This window comes from Macaca mulatta, chromosome 2 (genome assembly GCF_049350105.2).
Source record: "Macaca mulatta isolate MMU2019108-1 chromosome 2, T2T-MMU8v2.0, whole genome shotgun sequence".
Taxonomy (NCBI): domain Eukaryota; kingdom Metazoa; phylum Chordata; class Mammalia; order Primates; family Cercopithecidae; genus Macaca; species Macaca mulatta.
The window spans coordinates 84,394,873-84,411,516 of record NC_133407.1 but is presented as its reverse complement, the minus strand read 5'-3'; the positions used below and the strand labels follow the sequence as shown (position 1 = coordinate 84,411,516).

The 16,644-nt window shown below is 41.5% G+C and overlaps 1 protein-coding gene across 4 annotated transcripts in view; it reads left to right on the top strand.

Annotated features, from left to right (window-relative positions):
- The window catches only part of NCEH1 (neutral cholesterol ester hydrolase 1), a 93,268-nt gene that overhangs the window by 37,251 nt on the left and 39,373 nt on the right, over positions 1-16,644 (top strand). Inside the window, exon 1 of one of the 4 annotated variants that reach the window (XM_077991688.1) lies at positions 1,041-1,267. The exons of the other annotated variants lie outside the window; for them this stretch is intronic. The gene's annotated coding sequence lies outside the window, so the exon portion shown is untranslated. Of the gene's footprint in view, positions 1-1,040; positions 1,268-16,644 lie in introns of those variants that run through there. 4 annotated transcript variants of the gene reach the window in all.

Genomic DNA, 16,644 nt, shown 5'->3' with positions numbered 1-16,644 from the left:
GACCATCCTTTGAGTAGCCCTGGACTGGAAACTTGATTGAGTAGTGATAATAATAGAGATAAGAAAAGAATTAGTTCTTAAAACCCAGGAGATTGGTTTGACCAGGTGTGTCATTGATGTAGCCTACAAAAAACCTGGCCCTCCCACCTTAGCCCAGTAATATGCAAAGGTGAGTCTATGATGTTTGAACACATGGTGTTATCTGGAGGTGGCCATCACACTTGGCACAACTGGTGACAAGGAGAAGGTGGCTGGAATCACTATATTGAGTGAAGCCAGTTTCTAATGGCTGGCATTTGCATATCAAAGCTTGCTGGCCTGGCCCTTCAAGTCACCTTTTCTGTTATAAAAGAGATGGTTCAGGGGTTGTTTCTTGTTACAGGAAAATTTCCACCAAGAACCTTTACCCTTAGTATCTAGCTAAAATAATGTCTTAATAACCCCTGTATTATCTGTACCTGTTTAGGTGTCTGGTGGGCAACACTCAAATGTTTGCTGAATGAATTTGTGGGAGCTAAATGATGGGTGTATGGGACATACAGAATGGAATATTATAGACATTGGAGACTATAAAAGGTGGGGGATGGGGGTGTAAAAAGTAAAGTAGAGGTTCGTCTTCAAAGGCTTTCGTCCCCATCTAATTAGGTATAAGTAGTAACTTCTCTTAAAAGCAAAATTTATTCAAAGATCTGTGCTAACATTCTTAAGTATCTGCTAACCATAATAAAGAAATCAATATATTTCATGTTCTTAGCTCCCACAATTTAGCCTGAATATTTTCCCTGGCATGTTTATAGTGGTCCAAGCAAGCATTAGGTCATAGCTGTCCCTCTTCCTTATTTAAAGGTGTTTTTACCTTTCTCAGCATTCCACAAGTTACTTCCTCTTCCTTTGTTCTCCTCTGCCTTTGCCTCTTTTAAAAATTTCTAAGTTGCTAGCCAATTGGGACAAATACCGAATGTGAGGTCCCGTTCCAGCCAATGGAAACCAGACACAGCAGTAGGGTGAACGCGTCAGGATACAAATGACCCTGTCTCCTTTGTTTGGTGTACTCTTGTGACAAAACTGCTGGCAAGCGTACCCTTTCTGCAGGAAGTGAAAATGGCCTTGCTGAGTAAATTAAATGTATGTTCAAGTGCTATTTCTTTTTGGCACCAGGGAACAAGCATTTCAAGCAGGGGTGAGGCTTGAAAAATGACCTATTTGGTACAGTGTTCACTATGCGGATGATGGGTGCACAGACTTCACCACCACACAATACACACAGGTAGGAAGCCTGCAGTTGTACCCCTTTAAGGTGTATTTAATATATAAATTTTTTTTTAAATTTATAATGTTTGAATGAGTAGGTAAAAAATAAATATGGACCCTTTTCCTTGTGGTGGAGTATTTTATCTGTATATTCTCCTCAGGAAGACCATATAATGATCTCAATTGTTGTATAGATATTTGATTTAGACTTAGTTTGGTAGACATTAAACAAGTTTATTGTAATTGTGGATCTATTAATAGACTAAACGTTTAGAAGGAGTGACTTGTTCCAATGTCCTGAATCTGTGAAAACAAGAAGCTGCTCCTGGTGTAGATTTAAACGCCCCATTGTTTGTGATTCCAGATTCTGTCCCAACACACAGTGACTTCCTTCTTGCCTCTGGAACTGGCAGGCCATCCTGTCTTGTAATGCCTCAGGCCAAGGAGGGACTGAGCTGCATTAACTTGAAACTGCTGGCTGTAGAGTCTTTGGTACTGATGCTAATTTTCTCAGACACTGTTTATGTAGGCAAACCGATCCTGCTAACCAGCCCAGCAGATCAGCTGGCAGAGAGAATGTGCTGCCAGTGGGGTAGAATTTGGGATACATTTCATGACCTACTTCCCCTCCCTACCCTGATTTTAAATCTTTTTATCTTAAATGCAGCAAAACATGTGTAATAGGAGAGGTTTCTGTTTAATCAGAGCTCTGATTGATAATATTCAGAGCAGTGGGTCAGGATCAGTCGAACTTCTGAGAGTTCTGGTGCTTGCTTTTATTTTTATTTTTTGAGACAGAGTCTTGCTCTGTTGTCCAGGCTGGAGTGCAGCAATGCCATCTCAGCTCACTACAAGCTCCTCCTCCCGGGTTCATGCCATTCTGCTGCCTCAGTCTCCCCAGTAGCTGGGACTACAGGCATCCACCACCACGCCCAGCTAATTTTTTGTATTTTTAGTAGAGACGGGGTTTCACTGTGTTAGTCAGGATGGTCTCGATCTCCTGACCTGGTGATCTGCCTGCTTCGGCCTCCCAAAGTGCTAGGATTACAGTCGTGAACCTCCCCCCACCGCCGCCCCCCCAACCGCTTGTTTTGTCACTTAGGGCTTTATGATCCTGATCAAAATATTTACTTCTCTTAGACCCAAATGAGCATACAATGAGTGTAACATCTGCTGTTCCTATGACAAGTCCTTGTGACATTCACACAAGTGAAAGTTCAAAAGGTCAACTGTAAAGGGCCATTCAAAAGAGTACATGGTTTATTATTATGTATTTTAAATAGTAGGCAATAACTTGTCATGATCACCATGTGAATGTGTACAAAAGGGTACTTAATTTACTATCATCTGAATCTGGCTCTTCAGATATCTGTAGATATCTATAAAAATCATTCACCTTGTATCTTTTGTGTTTATGTGCCATTTAAGAAACCATTTTTTCAAAGGTGGTGTCTAATTTGCCACTTCCTGCACTTCGTAAAAAGCAGATTAACCCAACTTCTGGAGTGTCCTGTGTAACACACTTCTGAAGTCACAGGGCGTGAGTGGACAAGCTCTGAATTGTCATATCAAAGAAGGGAGTATGGGAGGTTTTGTTTAGAAGTTTAATTCTTTTTTGATGCTTTTAGTCAGCGGCTACTTAGAACACTCAAATGAAAACAAATGCTGCTGTCCTGACAATCAAGGGAGGCTTTTAGCAGCTTGGGTAGTCTCAGGAAGGGTATTTGTTTATGACCTTGTGTACATAAGGCACTGGCAAAAAATTTGGCCTCCAAGACCCAGTTTTCCGAAGGAGCTCAGAATCTAGTTGTTGTGGTAGGTAACAAAGATGTGAGCACAAACTTGATTTTTTAAAAGTCTCATATTTATGTGCCTGCATATGGAAGGCAATGGAGAGTGAGACAGGAATAGGACCAAGAGAGGTGTAAATGATATGGCTCCGATGACTGGAGGAACACTAGGATCCTTGGTCTTGTGCCAGTTTAGATAAAACGACACAGACACATGTGGAGTGGTTTTAAGGAGTGGAGAGTTTATTAGGCAAGAAAGAAAGAAGAAGAAGACAGCTCCCTGGTACAGAGACGGGGGGCGCGGGGAGGTGGGGGGGGATTCGAACAAAGAGAAACCCCGTGAGAGGCGGGAAAGTGGCTGCTTACATTGCGATGCTGGAGGAGGTGGTGTCTGGTTTGCGTAGGGCCCAGGGGATTGGTTTGACCAGGTTGTTATTTACGTTGCCTGTGAAAAACCTGGCTCTCCCACCTTAGCTTTTTAATATGCAAATACGGGTTGCCGTGATGTTCTGAAAACATGGTATTATCTGGAGGTGGCCATGACACTTGGCACACGTGATGACAAGAAGAAGGCAGGAGTCGCCATATTGGGTGGACCATTCCTAACGGGCTGCATTTGCATATCAAAGCTTGCCAGCCTGGCCCTTCAAGCTGTTTTTCTGTTAGAAAAGAAATGGTTAGGGGTTTGCTTTTATTAAAAGAAAGAGCCTTACCAAGAACTCCTTTTACCTTCTCTATCTGCCTAAAAATTATTTTTAAGTAACACCTGTCTTATTTCCCCCCTCAAGAGAAGCAAAGCTAGCTGCTGTTAGGGGGTGCTGGCTGATGATTCGTTGTGGCTACTTCCTGCTAAAAAGGGGCATGCTGATGAGCAGCAATTGGGTCTTCTCCTGAGGTTGATCTAAGGATTCTTGGAAGAATGGCGTGTCCGTGTGTGGTTCTGCTCGCAGTACTATTTGGAGTTTGATTGCTTCTAGGCGAAAAGAGAAGTTTTACAAGAAGGTTTATAATATAGGGTGAGAATAAAAGCATTAAGATTACCACCGTTAGTGGGGGTCTTATAGACCATAACTGACAGTTAAGAGTTTGGTACGTATTAGTATACACCAATAGAGTGCAATACTGGATTGACTCCACTAGATGTCGCTGTACATTACCAGAAACGTTAACATAAAAGTAACATTTTCCTTGAGAAAAGCATACATTTCTCCCTTGACTTGCCATTAGAGAATAACTTTAGGCTTAGGCAATTTTTATAACTTGCAATATGATTGGGAGAAATACGTTACTGGATGTCTAAAATAACTTTAGCGTTAATTTTGACAATCCTTTCCTTTAATGATTAAATTTTTTCATGATTTTCACAGACCCTCTTACAACATACTTAAACTTTTCTGACTCATTCTAAACATCCTTTCTTTAAAAAATCAGTCATTTCCTTTTAGGACAAGTATTTACCATACAAAATCCTTTCCTTTTTTTGTTTTTGAAAAAAATTTTTTTAAATTATACTTTAAGTTCTAGGGTACATGTACACAATATGCAGGTTTGTTACATAGGTATACATGTGCCATGTTGGTTTGCTGCACCCATCAACTCACAAAATCCTTTCTTTCTTTTTCTCTTTTTTTTTCTTTTCTTTTCTTTTTTTTTTTTTTGAGACAAGATCTTGCTCTGTCACCCAGGCTGGAGTGCAGTGGTGTGATCTCAGCTCACTGCAACCTCCACCTTCCAGGTTCAAGCAATTCTTCTGCCTCAGCCTCCCCTGAGTACATGGGATTACAGGCACCACACAGCTAATTTTTATATTTTTGGTAGAGCTGGGATTTCACCATGTTGGCCAGGCTGGTCTCAAACTCCTGATCTCAAGTGATCCACCCTCCTTGGCCTCCCAAAGTGCTGGGATTGTAGGCGTGAGCCATCGCACCTGGACACAAAAATCCTTTCTTTTTTTTTTTTTTTTTTTTTTGAGACGGAGTCTCGCTCTGTCGCCCAGGCTGGAGCGCAGTGGCCAGATCTCAGCTCACTGCAAGCTCCGCCTCCCGGGTTCACGCCATTCTCCTGCCTCAGCCTCCCTAGTAGCTGGGACTACAGGCGCCGCCACCTCGCCCGGCTAGTTTTTTGTATTTTTAAAGTAGAGACGGGGTTTCACCGTGTTAGCCAGGCTGGTCTCGATCTCCTGACCTCGTGATCCGCCCGCCTCGGCCTCCCAAAGTGCTGGGATTACAGGCGTGAGCCACCGCGCCCGGCCCAAAAATCCTTTCTTATATAAAATTTATTTCTTTATAACCTTTTTTTCATAGCTTAGAGTGCATTATATTACCAACCTTTAGTAAAAAGTCCTATTAAACTTAATGATAGTAAAACTTTTATGTTTGCTTTTTATCCGTAACTATTACTCCTGCTATAGGCAAAATAACCTTGACTAAATTTCTCCTGCAATTATTAATCCTGTTATAAGGATGATAATCAGGCAAAATATTACAGCAATTAGAATTTTACAACCAGAATTCCACATTGTGGGTGCCACAGTGTATATAGTTCTATTGCAAATAGTAGCGTGACTGTAACAATTTCCACAAGAGTGGCATAGTAAATAATTTTCATTTAAAACTACTTGCCAAGATATAACATTTCCCTTTGGGGATTTACAAAGTTACAAATGCAATCCCATGTATAATTAAAATTTCCCTGCGAATATGCCTTAAAAAGAAGTTCAACTGTTTGGTAGCAAATTTTGACAGGAAAGGGTAGAAATGAAAAAAAAGTATCTGTTGGGGGAAAGGTGGGACTGAGTAAGATGAGTAGCCCTCACTTTTGTTTTTTTTGAGACAGTCTCGCGCAGTTGCCTAGGCTGGAGTGCAATGGTGCGATCTCGGCTCACTGCAACCTCCGCCTCCTGGGTTCAAGTGATTCTTCTGCCTCAGCCTCCTGAGTAGCTGGGATTACAGCACGTGCCACCATACCCATCTAATTTTCTTTTGTATCTTGAGTAGAGACAGGGTTTCACCATGTTGGCCAGGCTGATCTTGAACTCCTGACCTCATGATCTGCCTGCCTGGGCCTCCCAAAGTGCTGGGATTACAGGCGTGAGCCAAAGTGCCCAGCCCACTCACTTATCTTTTATAATTTTTAGCTTAAGATGTTCTATTAATACCAACTTTCTTGGGTTAAATAAAGGTTTTATTTCCTGGGGTTGGGCTTCTGCTGGTTGTGTTAATTCTTGTTGGAAGGGAGCGAGAGAGGTTACATGCTTAGCCAGTTTAGAGGTTTTCTGCCTGAAAACAATCTCTGAACACACTGATAAGTTTTATCCTTTCCCAAGTGAAAAGCTCGGTGAAGGATTTTAAGGACTTTCATTGGCTGCAGGCTGGCAAAGAGAGTTTGCCATCCTGACTGTAGGCATCCTGAGGGCTGAAAACTATGGGGCTGAGAAGTGGCCTGTTCTGTTTCTGCAAAGGAATACTGAGGTTTAATTTCTTTTAAAATGGTGCCCTCCTAGATTAGAAGGGCTCAAATGTGTTAGTGCCTTGAGGCTTCCTTGCCTTTGCATGGCTGCCTGATCAGCTAATCTATTTCCTTTGACCACCTTATCTGTTCCCTTTCAACGTTCTCTACAATACATCCCTGCTGTCTCTCATGGAAGAGAAACAAGATAACCTGCTAATTTCCTGGTGATATTTTATAGGAGATACATTAGTGTTAAGAAAATGCCTTTCCTTTCAAATGGCAGCACGAGCATGGAACGTTAGGAAAGCATACTTGGAGTCAGTATAAATGTTAGCCACCTTTCCCTTGCTTAATTTAGGTGCTCTTGTAAGAGCTATTAGCTCAGCCAGTTGGGCGCTTGTGTTCCGGGAGAGTACATACCGCTCCTGCTTTAGGTACTTCTTGCTTCACCGGCTATTTGATGGCTAAGAGCTACCCCTAGAGGACAGTGATCCTGCCACATTATGTGGGGTGTAAACAGTTAAATTATTTCCTTGGGTTAACTTGGAGGCTTTTCTGACTAGTAGAGCTATTATGACAGTGGCTTGGAAGCATGTGTAAATAGGTTCTCCTAACCACAACTAAGGTTGAGAAAAATATTGGATTAGAGTTTTTCCTGAAATGCCCCTTACAGTTGTGCTACAGGAAGAGAGGAGGCCTGGATTAGAGAGGAGAAAAGAGAGAGAGTGGGCCTGGTGTTTAGAAGGAGGTCTGCTTCCTTTCCTTCAATTTCCAGTATCACCCGGAGCTCCTGTGCTATGACGGCAGTTTGAGCCGCCGGAGCTGAGGTTTGGGCCCCGGGTCCTGTGGGACCATCTGCGAGACTGGCCCTGAACCCAGTGACCTCCGTATCTGGGGAGAGTTCTGTCTCCATTGGCTTTTGCCACAGGCTGGACAGGGTTGAGGTGGCTTCGTCTTGCTGCCTGGGCATTCCTCTTTAAAATACCCTGGCCTGCCACATTGATAGCAACTAATGGATGCATCTTGGGGCTCCTGGACTTTGCAAGCCTGCAAAGCTGCTGCTGGAACCTTTGTCCTTCTCCTGAGCTTTCTCTTTCTTTTGGGCCTCCTCCTAGTTCCTATTATAAAAGACCAAGTGGCCCCCTGCATGAGGTTCTCTAAGGTGCTATTTGGTCCTATAGTTTGCTTCTGTAGTTTTCTTCTAATATTGGGAGCTGCCTATGTGATAAACCTATCCTTCTGGATGAGCTGTCCCTCCACTGACTCAGGGGATGAAAAAGGAGGAGTGTTCTGTTAGTGCCTCTCTCAGCCTTTCTATAAAGGCCACAGGATTCTTATCTGGTTTTTGGTCTATTATAGACAGTTTAGAGTAATTGAGAGGTTTGGCCCTGGTTTTTTTGTAGGCTTTCTAAAACGCATATTTAAAAAAGCTTCCTGGCCGGGCACGGTGGCTCTCTCCTGTAATCCCAGCACTTTGGGAGGCTGAGGCAGGCAGATCACCTGAGGTCGGGCGTTTGAAACCAGCCTGTCCAACTTGGTGAAACGGTACTCAACATGTAGGCAATTACAATGCAGTGGTAAGTATTTGCATATCTAATACTTGGTGAAACTTGGTACTCAACACTGTAGGCAATTACAATGCAATGGTAAGTATTTGTGTATCTAAAGATAGAAAAGGTACAGCGAAATATGATATAAAAGATTAAAAAATGCTACCCCTGTATAGGGCACTTACCATGGAGCTTGCAGGAGTAGAATTTGCTCTGGGTGAATCAGTGAATGAGTAGTGAGCAAATGTGAAGGCCTAGGACATTACAATGCATTACTGTAGGCTTTATAAACACTGTACACTTAGGTTACACTAAATTTGTTTTAAAAATTAAGTAATTGCACTACAATGTCACAATGACAACAATGCCACTAGGTTATAAGAGTTTTTAGCTCCATCAGAATCTGTGGAACCACGCTCATATATGCGATCTGTTCTTGAGCAAAATGCCATCATGCAGCACTTGACTGTGTATATATATGTAAAAAGTATGTGTGTGCCTCTGTGCATGTGTAAATATATATGTAATAAGCATGTGTGTGCCTGTGTGTGCGTGTGTGTGTATATATATATGCTACGTATATACACCTGATATGTGCATGTGTAAATATATATGTAAGAAGTATGTGTGTGCCTGTGCACGTGTGTGTATATATATGCTACGTATATACACCTGATATGCGCATGTGTAAATATATATGTAATAAGTATGTGTGTGCCTGTGCGTGTGTGTATATATATGCTACGTATATACACCTGATATGTGCATGTGTAAATATATATGTAATAAGTATGTGTGTGCCTGTGTGCGTGTGTATATATGCTATGTATATACACCTGATATGTGCATGTGTAAATATATATGTAACAAGTATGTGTGTACCTGTGTATGTGTATATGCTACGTATATATACCTGATATGTTCATCTGTAAATATATCTGTAATAAGTATGTGCCTGTGTGCATGTGTGTATATATATGCTATGTATATACACCTGATATGTGCATGTGTAAATATATATGTAACAAGTATGTGTCTGCGTGTGTGTATGTGTATCTATACATGCTACCTTTATATACATCTGATATGTGCATGTGTAAATATATATACACCTATATATACACCTGCTACGTGTATATATAGGTGTATTACGTAGTGTATATATACTATATATGCTATATATATACACTATATATGCTATATATAGTATATATAGTAATGCTATGTATATACACTGTATATGCTATATATACTATATATAGCATATACAGTGTATATACGTATATAGGTGTGTATATATAGGTGTATACACATGTAGCAGGTGTATATACAGGTAGCATATATATGTGTGTGTGTGTATATGTGTGTGTAGCAGGGGTTTTGTGTTAGAACCAAGAGCCTGGAACTGGCACAATGAAAATATTTTACCCAAAAGGTATGCTAAGTAAAAGTCCCAAGTTTCACACATTTTTGAGGATCAAAGTGAAAAACTCAAAGTGAATTATTAGGGAATCATATCTACTTCTTCCTAAACCCTCCATCTGATTGTGTTCTAAAATTTAATAAATACTAACTGATCTTTCCATCTCCATAAAATTCTGTGAGATAACAAAATCCTACGTTCTGGTTTCTGAAGGATGGTGTTCTGCAAATGTAAAAGTTTCCCTTAACCTCCAAAAAATAGTTGGCTCAATCCAGCTACCACAAGTGTGAAATTGAGAAGCTGCTTGCTAAGATTGAATTTAATATTGTCACATCTGAGAGCTGCTTGTCTGATCATGTTGCCACTGGATAAAGTAAGCCTTACTACAAAGGATAAAAGAATGATTATTTCAATATCCAGTCATAGTTCATCATCGAACTCTGAGTAAAATGGAGAAAAGAGACGTTTTATCTTATATGACTCTATGCATTTCTCTGGGAAGTCATTTATCTGGTTACTATCTAGGAGAGCAAAGATAAGGGGAAAAATCTTCCATTATTCTCGACTATAATTTTACATATGAAATTTTAATAACATAGGTTTTTGGTTATTTCTTTTAAGAGCCTTCAATATGAGAAAATGAAATATTACAAACTTGTTTTATAAAATATATTTGTGAACCATAAAACCCCATATAAAACGGAAATTATTATCACCATTAACTACTGAGGCTTCTAATCTTATTCTCTAATGGTTAAAAAATGACTAGAATTTAGAATTACTGCCAATATATGGGGGGGATTTAATAAAAATAGCTGTATTCATTTGCATATTAAGCAAGAGTGTGATTTCTGATGTCCATGAGAGTCACTTGCTGCTTTAAGATCTGCTCTGCTGCTGACTCTACATGTGTAGCTTTGAGAGGTCCTTTAGCCCCTCCAGCTTTCCTCATAGGCAGGATGTGGCTATTGCACTTGGTGATATCCCAACCATGCTTCCGATCCCAACATTCCACGGTTCTGTGATATTTCTACCTTATTACAAAAGACATTCACTTTAAAAGTATAAACACTGTAGTAACTTTTCTCTTTCATCGTTTTCAATAAAAGTGTAATGGAAGTAAACTGACAAGTTTAGGAGGCTTTCAGAGCATAAAGGAGAAAGGCTGACAGCTCTTGAGAACCTCTTTGCTTTCAGCTGAGAGCAAGTAGAGAATGCTTGGTCTCTGGCCCTGAATGTCATGATATTACGTTCAGAATCATTGAAATGTCTGACAACACTGTTGATTAAAAATGAGAATCATTAGGCCATGTCTGCCATTATAGGATGAAGGGTAGTTTGAATAGTATGGAGAAAAAATATCCCAAAAGGATGATTTGTCTTAGACAATATTAACAAAATTTCAAATTATAATATGTATAGTAATTTGCAGTAATTCACTTTTCTTTTTTATATATATATTTAGCTTCATCTTAAAAGTTCCCCTTCATTGGTAATGCTTTGAAAAATGCTGGATTTAGAATTATGAAGGGACTATCAACTAATATTATGGATGATATTATTTAGAAACCATTCTGTGCGCTATACAAGTCCTTCGAAAATGATACGAGCTGGGCACGGTGGCTCACACCTGTAATCCCAGCCCTCTAGGAGGCCAAGGCAGGTGGATCACCCAAGGTCAGGAGTTTGAGACGAGCCTGACCAAGATGGTGAAACCCCGTGTGTACTAAAAATACAAAAATTAGCTGGGTGTGGTGGTAAGTGCCTGTAATCCCAGCTACTCAGGAGACTGAAACAGGAGAATCACTTGAACCCAGGAGGTGGAGGTTGCAGTGAGCTGAGATCGTGCCACTGTACTCCAGGCTGGGCAACTCCATCTCAAAAAATAATAATAATTAAAAAATTAAAATAAAACAATAACCACTGAAATGGCTATTATTCATCTTTCCAAATCTGTAATACCTGGAAGTTCTGCATGACCTTTAGGAAAGCTACATCCACAAAACGTTCCTTCTAGTTTCCTGATAAGTTTTAGAAGAAATATTACCATTCTGAGCTAAAATAGTTCTACTTCCTTAGGGAAAATTCCTACTATAACATGAAATAGGCAAATACAATTATTCTTTAAAAAACTCAGCCATAGCATCTTAGAGATTAAATGAATAACCCTTAGAAGTTCACATAATATTTTTTTCCACTGCTTCCTAGGCAGACCTCATTTAATGTAGCTGGCATGTTGCCCTGCAGACTTTACTGAACTGCTAGTACAGAAGTCGCTATGTTTTTAGCAAGCCCATTCATTTTTGTAAAGCTCCATCATTGCATTTTTCATTATACTGACCTAATACCTAGCTATCTTTAGCTTCCTCACACTCTGCTTTCTGGAGTGAAAATATATATGTCTGTGCGTTCTCTATATCTACCTAGTATCAATTAGTTTCATGTTTTCCTGCATGTAACAGAAAACTCATTAACAGTGGACTTCTCCAAATACTTCTCTAAATATTTTTCTTACAAAACGAGAAGTCAAATGAAGCATTGGTGTCAATTCAGTGTCTCAAAGATATTAGACCCAAGGCCTCTGTCTTTTCCTCGTGGTTGCTGATGAAGGCTGAAGCTATAGCCATCATTGTAATATTCCACTTGGAGAGAGAAGAAAGTACTTTTTGTATACTAAAAATAACAAAAATTAGCTGGGTGTGGTGGCACGCACCTGTAGTCCTGACTACTTAGGAGGCTGAGGCAGGAGAATCGCTTGAACCTGGGAGGCGGAGATTGCGGTGAGCCGAGATCACGCCAGTGCACTCCAGCCTGGGCAACAGAGCTAGACTGTGTCTTAAAAAAAAAAAAAAAAAAAAAAAAAAAAAAAGGCTTCCTTTTACATTCGTTTCCTGAGCTATTGGGGTTCCAGTTAAGGTTATTTACTGAAACTGCTTCCCTCCCTATTGGGAATGGTGTTTCTGCTATTTTTTTGCTTTCCTTACCTGCTTTCTTCCCTTTTGGTATATTATAGGAGATATATTGCTCGTCTCTGAAATTATGTGCTGCTTGCAGAGCTACCTGCTTTTCAGCTGCAGTGAGGGTCTGGTTTAGGAGCAGAATAACATCCCTGCATGTGAGGTGAAATACCTGAGTTAAATTTTGGAAAGCTTCTATTTACCTATCAGGGTCATCAGAACATTGGCCTACATCATCTTTTATTTGCCTAAGGTTTTGTCATGAGCAGGGAACTTGAAGGGACCCCAAATAAGGGGGATCCTCAGATGGTTCCCCTGGAAGTTGCTTCTTTAACTTTTGGGGAACTATTTTCCCTGGGACTGCCCAATATGATTGCTAAAAGAGCTGAGTTGATCTTACAACATTTGGCAAAGGTTTAGTAAAAATGCCATGCCCTTGTATAAAAGAAAATGAATTGCTTTTCCCTTTAAAGTCCTTAGGTTAAGGAAATGTTCCAGTGCTGTCGAGTGCACTCCAGAGGGATGCAGGCTGAAGAAAATCTGATACCCATCTAGAAAAAGAAGTGAGAATAAAAGCATCCTCTTAGTCTTCCTTTCTGTGTGACCTAGGGTGGAGGAGAAGACAGGGAGTGTTCAACTGTTTTCCCTCCCTGGCTCCTGGGTTCTGGCACCAAGTTAAATATGCCACCCATGGTTGAAGACATGGTCCTCCAAGCCATAGAACCAGATGAACTAAGTGATGGGACTAACCATGTTTTACCTGCACAACCTTAGGTCATCCACCTTCTGTGATTTCCCTTTGACTTCCTAAACCTGTGTGATCTGCCTGGCTCCCCAAAAAGTCTCTCTGGAGACTCCCACAGTCTCCAGAGAGACTGTGTTATCTTTGAGCCCCCGTCTTTAATGGAGCAATGTGCTAGATTGCCTGCTATTTTGCCCCATGCTAAAACATTTACCCCTAGAAAACTGGTTCTGGTTAACTTCCGTACTTAAAATCCCCTTACTGATTAAGTACTGTCTTAATTGGAGACAGAGTAGGTACCTTAAAAAAACATAGGAACCGAATGGCCATTTTCCTTGCTGATGGGACAGTATTGAGACAAAAATTTGGCTACAGAAGACATCTTACTCCTAACTGTTGAAAAGAGAGCTCTCCTGTTTGCAGAAGTAGCCTAAAGCCTGATTTTTAGTGGTGTGAAAGGAGACTGCAGTGTACAACAAAGGACCAGCAATGTGTCTTATGAAGAGGATTTCTATTTCCACTAGGTGGCGATGTTGGCTTAGAAATATCATGGGCTACCTAGAGACTTACTAGAGAGTAATCTCACTGTTGGAGATGGAAAAGGGGAACTCTGTTCCTAGAAGGTTGAAATGGCATTTTTCTGAGCTATATCCCGGGTCTACAGCATTTCCTGATCTTACCTAACAGGATTACTTCCCTAGGCTGTAAAAATTCTCACACATTCAACACACAGAGAGTAAGAGACTGCAGACAGAGAAAGCAGGAAAGAAGGAAGGTTTTGCAACAGGATACCTTGAGATTAAAGGACAGATTTGAGGTTGAGATTCGCTCCATAATCACCGCTCCAATGAATGAATTCCTGGCCAATGCACCAAAATGATACGGCTCTGATGACTGGAGGAAAACCAGGGTCCTTGGTCTCGCGCCAGTTTAGATAAAATGACACAGACACACATGGAGTGGTTTTAAGGAGTGGAGAGTTTATTAGGCAAGAAGAAAGGAAGGGAAAAACAGCTCCCCCATACAGAGACAAAGGGAGGGGAGATTAGAAAAAAGAGAAACTCAGCATGTGGCGGAAAGGTGGTTACTTATATTGGGATGCTGGAGGAGGCAGTGTCTGCTTTGCATTGGGCCCAGGGGATTGGTTTGACCAGGTGTGTCATTTATGTAGCCTGCAAAACACCTGGTCCTCCTACCTTAGCCCTTTAATATGCAAATGTAGGTTGCCATGATGTTCTGAACACATGGTGTTATCAGGAGGTGGCCATGACACTTGGCACACCCCGTGACAAGAAGAAGGCAGGAGTCACCATATTGGGTGGACAATTTCTGATAGCCAGTATTTGTGTATCAAAACTTGCCAGACTGGCTCTTCAAGTTGTTTTTCTGTTAGAAAAGAAATGGTTCAGGTTCCAAGTTGGCCGAATAGGAACAGCTCCAGTCTATGGCTCCCAGCATGAATGACGCCGAAAACGGATGATTTCTGCATTTCCAACTAAAGTACCAGGTTCATCTCACTGGGACTTGTTGGACAGTGGGTACAGGACAGTGGGTGCAGCCCACGGAGTGTGAGCTGAAGCAGGGCGAGGCATCATGTCACCTGGGAAGCACAAGGGGTCAGGGAATTCTGTTTCCTAGACAAGGGAAGCCATGACAGATGGTACCTGGAAAACTGGGACACTCTTGCCCTAATACTGCACTTTTCCAATGGTCTTAGCAAACAGCACACCAGGAGATTATATCCTGCACCTGGCTCAGATGGTCCCACGCCCACGGAGCCTTGCTCACTGTTAGCACAGCAGTCCCAGTTCGAACTGCGAGGCAGCAGCGAGGCTGGGGGAGGGGCCTCCGCCGTTGCTGAGGCTTGACTAAGTAAACAAAGCATCTGGGAAGTTCGAACTGGGTGGAGCCCACTGCAGCTCAACAAGGTCTGCCTGCCCCTGTAGATTACACCTCTGGGGGCAGGGCATAGCTTAACAAAAGGCAGCAGAAACTTCTGCAGACTTAAACGTCCCTTTCTGACAGCTTTGAAGAGAGTAGTGGTTCTCCCAGCACAGAGTTTGAGATCTGAGAATGGACAGACTGCCTCCTCAAGTGGGTCCCTGACCCCTGAGTAGCATAACTGGGAGACACCTCCCAGTAGGGGCCGACTGACACCTCATCCAGTCGGTGCCCCTCTGAGATGAAGCTTCCAGAGGAAGGATCAGGCAGCAACATTTGCTGTTCTGCAATCTTTGCTGTTCTGCAATCTTTGTTGTTCTGCAGCCTCCACTGGTGATACCCAGGCGAACAGGGTCTGGAGTGGACCTCCAGCAAACTCCAACAGACCTGCAGCTGAGGGTCCTGACTGTTAGGAGGAAAACTAACACACAGAAAGGAATAGCATCAACAACAACAAAAAGGACATCCACACAAAAACCCCATCTGTAGGTCACCATCATTAAAGACCAAAGGTAGATAAAACCACAAAGATAGGGAGAAACCAGAGCAGAAAAGCTGAAAATTCTAAAAATCAGAGTGCTTCATCTCCTCCAAAGGATTGCAGCTCCTCGCCAGCAACAGAACAAAGTTGGATGGAGAATGACTTTGATGAGTTGAGAGAAGAAGGCTTTAGAAAATGGGTAATAACAAACTTCTCCAAGCGAAAGGAGGAGTTTGAACCCATCACAAAGAAGCTAAAAACCTTGAAAAAAGATTAGATGAATGGCTAACTAGAATAAACAGTGTAGAGAAGACCTTAAATGACCCGATGGAGCTGAAAACCGTGGCACGAGAACTACGTGATGCATGCACAAGCTTCAGTAGCGGATTCAACCAAGTGGAAGAAATTGTATCAGTGATTGAAGATCAAATGAATGAAATGAAGTGAGAAGAGAAGTTTAGAGAAAAGAGAGTAAAAAGAAATAAACAAAGCCTCCAAGAAATATGGTACTATGTGAAAAGACTAAATCTACATTTGATTGGTGTACCTGAAAGTGATGTGGAGAATGGAACCAAGTTGGAAAACACTCTTCAGGATATTTTCCAGCAGAACTCCGTTAACCTAGCAAGGCAGGCCAACATTCAAATTCAGGAAATACAGAGAATGCCACAAAGATACTCCTCGCGAAGAGCAACCCCAAGACACATAATTGTCAGATTCACCAAGGTTGAAATGAAAGAAAACATGTTAAGGGCAGCCAGAGAAAAATGTCGGGTTACCCACAAAGGGAAACCAGTCAGACTAACAGCGGATCTCTCAGCAGAAACTCCACAAGCCAGAAGAGAGTGGGGGCCAATATTCAACATTCTTAAAGAAAAGAATTTTCAACCCAGAATTTCATATCCAGCCAAACTAAGCTTCATAAGTAAAGGAGAAATAAAATGCTTTACAGACAAGCAAATGCTGAGAGATTTTGTCACCACCAGGCCTGCCTTACATCTCCTGAAGGAAGCACTAAACATGGAAAGGAATAAGCGGTATCAGCCACTGCGAAAACAT